The sequence below is a fragment of the Culex pipiens genome, unplaced genomic scaffold, assembly GCF_016801865.2.
Source record: "Culex pipiens pallens isolate TS unplaced genomic scaffold, TS_CPP_V2 Cpp_Un0004, whole genome shotgun sequence".
Taxonomy (NCBI): domain Eukaryota; kingdom Metazoa; phylum Arthropoda; class Insecta; order Diptera; family Culicidae; genus Culex; species Culex pipiens.
The window spans coordinates 7,120-19,288 of NW_026292821.1; the positions used below are offsets into that span (position 1 = coordinate 7,120).

At 32.7% G+C, this 12,169-nt stretch overlaps 1 long non-coding RNA gene across 1 annotated transcript; it reads left to right on the top strand.

The window, feature by feature from the left end:
- The first annotated feature begins 7,812 nt into the window (after nt 1-7,812).
- LOC128093709 (uncharacterized) lies at nt 7,813-12,123 on the top strand. The gene is made up of 4 exons (XR_008212693.1): nt 7,813-8,071; nt 8,199-8,366; nt 10,655-10,784; nt 10,847-12,123. It is a non-coding gene; the product is annotated as an uncharacterized LOC128093709 (long non-coding RNA).
- Nucleotides 12,124-12,169: the final 46 nt, after the last annotated feature.

Sequence of the window (12,169 nt, forward strand, 5' to 3'; positions counted from 1 at the left end):
GGGCAGAAAGTCGCATCATGGGACGAACAAAAAAATAACTTGAGTTGTTTTTGATATCATGGCATGTTTGATATTTGTTCCAAAAACTCTTAAAATGCGCGCCGAAATCTATGTTCCTTTCTATGTTTGTAGACCTTTTATCATCAGTTGATAAATTTTCATTTTCTCATGATATTACCGGACTTAGAAAAAAATCGAAAGCCGAATTATTTTGGGACTTAGAAAAAAAAATTGACCTCTATATCATGAGATGATATTATTTTGTTTTATCATGTTTTCACTGGACTTAGCAAAATTTCGAAAGCCATATTATTTTGGGACTTAGAAAAAAATTCGAAATCTTTATCATGAGATGATATTATTTTGTTTTATCTTGTTTTTGCTGGACTTAGCAGAATTTCGAAAGCCAAATTATTTTGGGACTTAGAAAAAATTTCGACCTCTTTATCATGAGATGATATTTTCTAGTTTTATCTTGTTTTTGTTGGACTTAGCATAATTTTCACTCCTCGACAAAATTTCACTTTTCCTACACTTAGAATATTTTTGAAAACCCGGGATTATGAGATGATTTACAAGGTTAAATTTTTTTCAAGCCGGACTTAGCTAAAATAGCAGTTTTGTTAATGGACATTTTTATTGACTTTTTTTCCACTTTAATTTACTTTAAATACACTAGTTAAACTAATCACATTAAAAAGTATTTTACCGCATATAAAATTTCATCGCAAAGCGCAAAAATGAGCCCACGCGCTCGCTCACTCTCTCTCTTCTTTCGTTCATGCTCGCACGCAACGCGCGGCATGTCGTGACAGGAATCGGCAATCGGCAGACAGACAGCTTTTGCGTTCGTGGCGGGCTGGTTTGTTTACGTTTTCGCGCAGTAGTTTTTCACGGATAAATTGTAGTCCGCGAATCGCCGCGGGTTATGAGTACGTTCTGTGGCCGAGGGAGTGTGTGTTCGTCCGTTCCGTGGCGTTCGGGAGCCGTGATATGTTGTGTTTAAGTGATTGTTTGTGTTTTTGTGGCTGGGGGGCGAAGAAAAAGTTTCGCTCCGTGTTGACGGGTGCAAGGAAAGTTTCCAAGCCGCTGCACCAGAAAAGTAATTCCCTTGCCCAAGATGCTGCTGTGGATTAACGAGGAAAGGATTTTGGCGGATTCGCCAGGACAAGGGACAAGGGTTTGTTTACGTTTTTGGTGCAGTAGTTTTCCACTGATTAACAACAGTCCACGAATCGCCGCGGGTTGTAAGTGCGTATTTTGGCCGTGGGAATGTGCGTTCGTTGGTGTCATTTTATGTGAGATTTGCGAAATGTTGTTATTTATGTGAAAGTTGATGTTTTTGTGGCTCGTTGGAGAAGAACAAGTTACGTTAGCGCGTGCATGACAAAGTCGCAGTTCGCAGAATCGAAATCCTCCTGCCTGCATGTCGCTGGTCATCCTCCTCCTCCTCCAGCAGATGCTATCAAGACGCGGATCAACGTCGGAATGATTTTGGCGAATTTGACAGTTCTCGGTGGAGGAAAACAGCAGTTTCGATTTGTTTTGGTTTTTGTCGTCGTGTCATCAGAATCGCGATTTGTGGAGGAACCGTATTTGGTCCGTGTGTTTTCGCGAGTGTGCGTGTGATTGTTTACGTTTCTGAACCTTCCTCTTGTGATTCCGGAGGAGATGATTAAATTGTGTGGCTCGCAAGCAGTTTCACGGAGGAAGATGAGTCCACCTGAAGTGGCTACATATGTTGGTTCTACTAGTCAACCGACAAATATTTTTCGACGATTTTTAAAACTCAGAAAAGTATTGCTTGTTTTCTTTTTCTTTGTTTACTATTGAATTTTTAATTATTCCATAAATTTTGTTTGAGAATTGATGCTTTGTGTTTTATTTTCTCTTACAGATCTACTAACGGGCATTTTCTGGACATTCGGCTTCTAGAATTTTGTTTACTTTGACCAATCAGCTGCAAAAATGGATTGTGCTGCAATCATATACTCTCTGGATGGATTGGATGAGGATTAACAAGGTATGTACGAGAATTATTATTTCAAAGTGAACCTATCACTTCAGTTTAGAAATTCTTTCAAACATTTCAATGTTTGTTTAGCAAAGTTCAGTTTTTCATTTTGTTATTTATGCTGATTTTGAATACACATTATTGACTTTTGACAGATTGATATAAAATTCTGAAAATAAATTATTTATTGATAAGGATTGCATATATTTTTTTGATTCTTTCCTTTAAAGACCATATTTTTGTTTATTTTTTTTTGTTTGGGAATTTTATAAATTTAAATGTTTGTATAAGACCGAGCCACGTTGCCCAGTTGTAACGCTTCCGCCTTGACAATATTTACAAATTTCTACACTTTCAAATAGGTTTGCTAGAATTTCAGGAAAATTTTCAGCGGCCAATGCAAATAAATTAGTGCATTATTGATTTGTTTAGTTCAATTGTACAGATTTTCGAAGCTTTTTCTTTGACTTGGCTTTACAAAAAGTTTGATTTGTTTTAATATTGTTAGTAGTATGCAATTTTGGATGTAATTTTTTGTTGCCCCCTGATTTTTCGGGCAAACTTCGAAGGGAGGAGTGACAAAAACTTTAAATAAAATTTGTACCAGCCTTACTTATTCACACTAAACTTTGAATTAATTCGAATTATACGGCAAATGATACAGTCATTCCACATATTCGGAACACTTTTGTGATAATTTGTCAAAAGCATGCCAAATGCATCTTTTCTGTGTACCCTACTATTTTTAGGACCTTTATTTGGACATTCTTTTGCTATTTCATTAATATAAGCAGTACTTTTAAAACAAAAAACTGCATTTCGAGACTATTTTATTCAGAGCAGCAAAACGCTGCTTCCAAATTGCCTGTTCCATAATTGTGGGATGTTATTGTGCCTCCCACAATTGTGGAACACCGCCCGCATAAAATTATATGATGATTTGCACTGTTAAAACCATGCAGTTACAACAGATATTATAATATCTATAGTAAGTTTATTGTTGTCTTTTTCGAACTTTATTGGAATGACGGTAGAGCTACCATAAAATTCATGATTACTGCAAGTTGGATGGTTTTGTTATATGTAATCTTATACAGTCTCAAAAAATAAGCTACCGTAAAATATATCGGTACAGTAAATTGCGTGGTTTTGATAGAAAAAATACGATGATGTATTTTTTGAATTTTTTTTTCACAGTAAATTCAATTTTAGTTACGTAATGAAAATTTTTTATCCTTTGTATGTATGTATGTATGTATGTATGATCCCCATACCCGCAGGCAACTTGGTCCTGGAACACATGTGAGCGCTAGGTGAACAATTCGATCATCTTTTACTCCATAATCTGTACACCCACGTGCATAAGTTTTTTTGCACGAATTTTAATGCTACAAATACCGGCGCATAAATCAAAATGGTTTCCAGTTTCCCTCCCCAAGCGCCGGAAATTTGTAGCGGGTGTAGGGACACTTCGCATAGACGCCCTTGCTCCCATCACGTCACTGAGGGTATGGAGCGACGAGAAATTAATAAGCATGCCCCCCCAGACGAACCTTCATTAGGGAAGCAGGCAATCCACAACTCACAGCGAACGACTGAGGGAACACCCTACCACGTATATAATAAGGTTGGCGTTTTTGTCTTGATTGTTATGAGAGTATGATAGAATAAGTGATAAAGTGTTTGTGTTGAAAAAAAGAACGGGCTCACCAAATTTGGAATCTGATCCTGGTCCATTTCATTTTTCAAGAAATTTTGAAACACGAACTTCACTTCCGGCTTCCAATGTAAAGATTCTCAGTTTTAGGATTTGAATCGCTTCCAACGACGATTTGCTTCTCCCGTTGCTGCTGGGGAAAGCTGACCGTTGTGATAACCGGAAGGAGCACCAAATGTTGCACAGGTTGATGATGTTCTTGAGCAGGTCCTGATCAGTCAGCATGCAATTTTTGATAAACTGGTCCAGGAAGTCCTGATGATATTTTAGCACTCGATCATGCGTTCTCAAAGTCCTGGATAGCAGCAATCAGCATCTTTTGTCGCAGCATGAACGCCGATCGGTACAGCTTGGCCGTTTGCGGCGCGAACTGCTTCGTCCGGATGACTGGAACCACTACTTGAGCAATTCCATCACGAACAACACCATTGACCACTGCACTGATTAATTCCGGAACCACTTTTAATTTTTTGGAACGAAAATTCATGGAAAAAAGCAGCAGCGAAAAAATTTGACGTCTTTCTCCGATTGTAGACTACTTCGATCCACGTAATGAAAATTTTTTATCCTTTGAAATATAAAATACGCAAGCTTCAAACGGATTCAATATTTGAATGAAAAAAGTGTTTTAAAATGCATTTTACACCAGTTCAATTGTTTTGCAATCTTTAGTTTTCAAAATATCTAAGTATTTCAGAAATTATGTTCTTTCGCAAAAAAAGTTTGTTTTTAAATATATTTTTAGAAGCGCTCAATCATGCTAAATATGTTTATCAACGCAGGAAATGCATTTGAAATTGTTATCAGTTGATTAGACTTCTAATTCCATAAAAAGTTAAGCTGCTGATTTTTTTACCTCCTGATTTTTCGAGCCGATTTTGAAGAGGGGGACATAAAGTTTGAAAAATATTTGCAAGGTTCCAAGGATTCAAGATTAACCTTCCGTGTGGATCAATCGGACCGCGCACTGAATTCACATTCCAGAGATCGCCGGTTCAGATCCCGCAGCGGGCACCCTGAAATTCTAAGTGTCAGTATGGGGTTTCGGTGCCTTCGCTCCGTGACATACTCTCGTACACATAGGAGCCCAGGGTGGCGAAGTCCTTGTAGATAAAAGGAAGACACTAGTGGTTGGTACTAGCAATGGTGGCCGACAGCTAAAGTCAAATTCGTTTTCGTTTCGTTCTAAGGATAAAAAAAAAGTTAAACTCGGTAAGTATTGAGAATTAATATTAAAATACCAGAAATATAATTTCAATGCCAAATTGAATTTTAAATAGTCATATGTGATATTTTGATAAAGTGCACTGTTTTAATGTGGACACTCAACCACAGACAAGTTTTGTGTCTCAACCCTCAGTGTTTAATGTTTATTTTGCGTTTGCTGCTTTTAGGTTTTTATAGGTTAGGTGTCCACCTTGGTGTTCACACTTTTTTTTTGTATGGAGCGTAAACAATTGCCAACACGCCCAACCGTGAAAAAATTAAATATAATAATTTTTAAAATTCAAGAACATAAAAAATCAAAATGCCATTTTACATTTTTACATTTTGAAATGTCGAAGTTTTTTCATTTTGACATTTTCACAATTCTACATTTTTTTACATTTTAACATTTTCCGGTTTGTACACCTCCTTACCCTGATAAAAAGTCTGACTAACATGATATCGTTGCCAAATAAAATTACATTTTAACATTTTAACATTTTAACATTTGAACATTTTAACATTTTAACATTTTAACATTTTAACATTTTAACATTTTAACATTTTAACATTTTAACATTTTAACATTTTAACATTTTAACATTTTAACATTTTAACATTTTAACATTTTAACATTTTAACATTTTAACATTTTAACATTTTAACATTTTAACATTTTAACATTTTAACATTTTAACATTTTAACATTTTAACATTTTAACATTTTAACATTTTAACATTTTAACATTTTAACGTTTTAACATTTTAACATTTTAACATTTTAACATTTTAACATTTTAACATTTTAACATTTTAAAATTTTAAAATTTTAAAATTTAAAAATTTTAACATTTGAACATTTGAACATTTGAACATTTGAACATTTGAACATTTGAACATTTGAACATTTGAACATTTGAACATTTTTAACATTTTAACATTTTAACATTTTAACATTTTAACATTTTAACATTTAAACATTTAAACATTTAAACATTTAAACAATTAAACATTTAAACATTTAAACATTTAAACATTTAAACAATTAAACATTTAAACATTTAAACATTTAAACATTTAAACATTTAAACATTTAAACATTTAAACATTTAAACATTTAAACATTTAAACATTTAAACATTTAAACATTTAAAAATTTAAACATTTAAACATTTAAACATTTAAACATTTAAACATTTAAACATTTAAACATTTAAACATTTAAACATTTAAACATTTAAACATTTAAACATTTAAACATTTAAACATTTAAACATTTAAACATTTAAACATTTAAACATTTAAACATTTAAACATTTAAACATTTAATCATTTAATCATTTAAACATTTAAACATTTAAACATTTAAACATTTAAACATTTAAACATTTAAACATTTAAACATTTAAACATTTAAACATTTAAACATTTAAACATTTAAACATTTAAACATTTAAACATTTAAACATTTAAACATTTAAACATTTAAACATTTAAACATTTAAACATTTAAACATTTAAACATTTAAACATTTAAACATTTAAACATTTAAACATTTAAACATTTAAACATTTAAACATTTAAACATTTAAACATTTAAACATTTAAACATTTAAACATTTAAACATTTAAACATTTAAACATTTAAACATTTAAACATTTAAACATTTAAACATTTAAACATTTAAACATTTAAACATTTAAACATTTAAACATTTAAACATTTAGACATTTAAACATTTAAACATTTAAACATTTAAACATTTAAACATTTAAACATTTAAACATTTAAACATTTAAACATTTAAACATTTAAACATTTAAACATTTAAACATTTAAACATTTAAACATTGAAACATTGAAACATTTAAACATTTAAACATTTAAACATTTAAACATTTAAACATTTAAACATTTAAACATTTAAACATTTAAACATTTAAACATTTAAACATTTAAACATTTAAACATTTAAACATTTAAACATTTAAACATTTAAACATTTAAACATTTAAACATTTAAACATTTAAACATTTAAACATTTAAACATTTAAACATTTAAACATTTAAACATTTAAACATTTAAACATTTAAACATTTAGACATTTAAACATTTAAACATTTAAACATTTAAACATTTAAACATTTAAACATTTAAACATTTAAACATTTAAACATTTAAACATTTAAACATTTAAACATTTAAACATTTAAACATTTAAACATTTAAACATTTAAACATTTAAACATTTAAACATTTAAACATTTAAACATTCTGTAAGTTTTTTGAAAACTTTTTCTTACTCTTGTCTATTCCATAGTTATAAGTAATAATTTTTCGATTGAATTACGATGTAAAACACAGCTGAAAGGAACACCAAAACTCTGTTGCGTACCTAAATGAACTCATTGTTACTTGATTACTCACAAATAAAACCGAATTGAATTGAATTGAACATTTAAACATTTAAACATTTAAACATTTAAACATTTAAACATTTAAACATTTAAACATTTAAACATTTAAACATTTAAACATTTAAACATTTAAACATTTAAACATTTAAACATTTAAACATTTAAACATTTAAACATGTAAACATTTAAACATTTAAACATTTAAACATTTAAACATTTAAACATTTAAACATTTAAACATGTAAACATTTAAACATTTAAACATTTAAACATTTAAACATTAAAAAAATTAAACGTTTAAACATTTAAACATTTAAACATTTAAACATTAAAAAAATTAAACGTTTAAACATTTAAACATTAAAAAATTGTAAACATTTAAACATTCAATCATTTAAACATTATTGCGAAATAAATAAAAAAAACTCGTAAAAAAGCAATAAATAAGAATCATAAAACGAACGCACCATTATACAGAAACTGTGCAGCCGACGCTCTTGAAACGAACGCACCATGATTGAGCGAGCTGCGAGCTGTCAAACTTTTTCTCTCGCGCGTGTTCATTCATGTTTCGTGTTGGCCGTGTTGGCTGCAGTTTCGAATCGAAATCAAGTTTTACTCGCGTGTGCTTATGAAAAATAACCTCCGTCATCAAAACCGCCGGGTGAACGAACCGGAACATCTCCGGGATGGCGGATTTTTCTCACATTTGGGTAAGTTTTTGGAGTTTTATTAATTTTGGAGAGGGCGGAATCCCCCTGAAGCAACAGCAGGTTGTTGCCATGGCCTGCTTCGAAAAATTGTCAAGCTATTCTTTTGTATTATTTGTGTCTTTTTCAGTGGGCGTGTGGAGCTGTTCGGTTACGGGACAAAACCCGCAATGGAAACGCAGACCCGGCGCATACTGCGGACATTTCCGGCCACCGTCAATAATCCATTCCGAATGGAGGCCTCCAAGATGCCAAGTGCTCGATCTGGAAAAGCTACGAGGAGTTCGAACATCTTCGTGTGAGTATTTGACATTTTATTCTATTGGAAAAGGATAGAGCCACGGGGCGGAATCCCACTCCGCAGTAGGCAAGAAAACTGTGACGTAGCAAATGAGCTCAAAGAACTCAGTGGTTTGATAGGTGTCGTTTTCACGACTTAGCATTTCTTTTTTGAATTTGAATTTGCTTCCGATTGCGCGAAACGTCAAAACCTGAGTTTTTTTCGGATAAGTGTGCATCTGTCCGTGTTCGTGTACGCGCAATTGACCACGTAGTTGCCTGTTCCTTGTCGTTCCCGTGGCCGTGCTCTAGGCTGTGTCCTTGTCCGAACTCCTGACCGTGTTCGTGTCTGTGCTTCTGGCCGTTTTCGTGTCCCTGGCCGTGTAGGTGCCTGTTCCTGGCCATTCCCGTGGCCGTGTCCTTGTCGTGCTCCTAACCGTGTTTGTGTCCATGCGAAACGGAACAACCGGAACAAAATTTTGAGTCCCGGCACTGACACCTGTCAAAAAAGTTCATTTGGTTTATTTATGTTGTATTTCGTGAGAGCTAAATTTATTTGATTCTTTCTTGTTCGAGTGTCAGAAGCAGAATGGTGAATGAATGCTTGAATGATTGATGGTTGCTTCGATTGCTTGAATGGGTTGCTTCGTTAGTCCAGGGCACGGGGATGCTTCGGCTGTCATCTGCATACAATGTCACTGAAGCCTAAAAAGTACCAAAGTTTTGGTGTCTAGTGTCAAAATTATAGGGAGTAACATGACGAAAAGGGCGCAAAATCGAAAGGCCGAAAATACTTTTTTCTTTATTTTTGTTTCGTTAGTTAAAATGAAATTAAATGTGTACCATTATCCGGGGCAAATCGAGACGCATGGGGTGAAATTAGAAGTGATTTTAGCAATGTTTTTGCACAATATTTGTATATTTTTTATTGGTTTCAGTTAGAATAGACACAAAAAAAAAACAAAATTAGTTTCTACATTTGAACTTTTATGTCTTAAAACAGCTGTTCATAGGAGGCTTTCTTGTCGAAAATTTACCAACACATTCAAATCACGGGGTACCATAGAAGTTGGTTTGTTTGGCTCAAAAACATGCTTTCTTGTAAACGCAAATGTGGTAAAATGTACCATGCTTCCTCGAAACTGTATGGTAGTGAATACTAAATCATGTTCATCTTTTCTTTAATGGAGGGTTAATATTACTATGCACTACTGGACATCGTAAAATTGACAACGTAATTTATTCAAATCAAGTTTGAATGGTTTGTTTTTAGAAAAATACATCGGTGTGTGCCTCAATTCAATTCCACAATATGGTAGCAAAAACCATGATTGGGCTTTCAGTGCATGATGATTTGAGTATTATCTTGCTTTAAACTTAATGTTACGATGAATTGTTTCAGGTGGAAATTTTTGCTCGGATATCTCATTTTTTGGAGATGGATTTATCAAATTCGAGTTCCTGAGCCAATTTCAGAATAACATGTATTCAAATGTTTATATTTATCCAATTATACTCTTTACTAAACTAAAATTTAAAGAAATCACCGATTCAATTGAAATTTGCTTTAGTTACAGGTATTTTCATTTTTTTTTCAGGTATTTAAAAGTTCAAAAGTTATGTCCAGATTTGTTCCACTTTCCGTTGAGCTAGAGTGCTCATATTTAGCCCTGACGTTAGTTATTTAAGTTCAAACAACCCCTGAATTTGAGGCAGATTGGTGAGCTCCACAACGTCCCTAACAATGGGCTATGCCCTGTTCGTGGACTCGCTCTTAAGGTTTCCCAACAACATGGTTGAGCTCACATATTGGTTTAACCGCCTCAAATTGTAGATTTAAATTAACATTATGATGATCTGTAAGTTCATTGGCCAAATAAGAATTTGCGGAAGACATTTCAGAGGATTTGAAAAAGACACCTGCTGGGAAGCTTTGCCTGAGACCTGATGCTAAACATATATTGTTGCTGGCGGCATTTTTTGTTTATTTTAATGAAAAGAATCATTCTGAGCAGCTACAGGATTATTTTCCAAAAAAAAAAAAAAAATAAGATTTATTATATTTTGATTTGTGACCCTCTGAAATGTTATTCCCGAAACAGCGCCACCCAACATTTGGTGGCTGCTTCAGCAGGCTACGTCAGTATCACGGGCCTGGTCCAGGGTGTGCAACAATTTACCTTTGAGGTTAAGTTCCGAGCTTTTCTCATTTGTAGCAGTAGACATTTTCCGTGGCTTGCTTGGGCAGGCCGATGTGTTTTCTTTTAGGTTACCTATTTTTAACGTATCGTTTTTTTTCGATTACAGAGTCTACTACTTCCAACGCGGATGCTCGTAGACGTGAAATGCGGACATTCCAGTTTGCCATCATGGTTCCTTTCTTGGTGGCAATGTTAATTCCTGAAGCAGCAGGACATTTGAAGATGAAGAAGTGGACGTAAGTTGTGTGGGATGCAGGCTGTGTAATTTGATTCTAATTGTGTTTTTTTACATTTGCAGTCTCGACAAAACGGAGCTTTTGGCCGACAGCTTGAAGCGGAATTACGAAAGAAAACGTCGGAGGGAGCCCAACGACAGTTTCAACTCGACCGCGGCCGTGATTAAAGGAAACCCTTCCTGAATGGCGAGATGCTGGACGGACGGCGGTGACGAAAATCCTGACGGGAGTTGTGAGTGACGAGTAATAAGAAAAGCTTGCTTTGTTTCTAATAAATTGTTTCATTTGTGAAGTTTAATTTAAAAAAAAACAGTGTAAATGAAACTAAAATAAAATAAAACAACAATTAATTTAAGGAAAATACCGTAAAACATACCATAAATAAAATAAAAGTACAATAAAACCTGCTGTAGTTATTATTTATTTCAATGTACGAATATAGTTTAAACAGTACTATTTAGCAGGGAAAAAATCTTGAAGAACTATACATTTACTGTGAAATCCATTGTAAAGGTTACTGTATTTGTTGTAAATGTATGATGTTTTCTATAGTCAGGGCATGTTTTTGAATGAAAAATGCAACATTAGATTAACAGTAAAATGCGTCGTATTTGGAAAAAAAATGTATGGAAAAATTTCGAAATTTTTATGGTACCGGTGCATAACAACCCCCCTTTTTTATGGTTAAGTCCCAAAATACGACGCAAATTATCTTAAAAAACGATGCTGTCTACTGTTAAAACACTGTCAAAATGACAATATATTTTATCGTTTTGTAACGTTAAAATTTACTGTAAGTTCATCAGAAATCTTTATGCGGGCCTGAATTTAACTGATATTTTCACAAAAAAAGTTAGCAGACCATTCATAAAACATTACTAAGCATGAGTTTTACTGGTTTCCGAATGTGAAGTCATTATTTTTATAAAAATATGTACCCCTGGAGCGATAAAAAAGATTGTTTACATCGTTAGAAAAAAGTGTTCCGAATTTGTAGATTTCAAGGGTCGAAGTTTTTCTTCAAAAACTTGATATAAAACGATAAAATTTGCAGTTGTTCGATACAGCATTCGAAAGATCGCAAAAACAGCTTTCAAATGAAGGTAAAAGCGAATCATTATGTTCAATTATCGATTTTCTATGATTTTTTGAATATTGGTCGAACTGTAAACTGTTCCTAATATGAGGGATGACTGTATACAAATATTTAAAAAAAATTAAGATTGTCATTATGTTTAGTCTTCCAGCAGATTGTTTGCTATAGTTTTTTAATTTCAGGCTTATTTAATGAAAATAAATTTTACTAGAAAATCACATCACATTATATTGTTTTATTAAAATACAATTGAAAAACAGTCTATATGAAACTTATATCTTCTTACTGT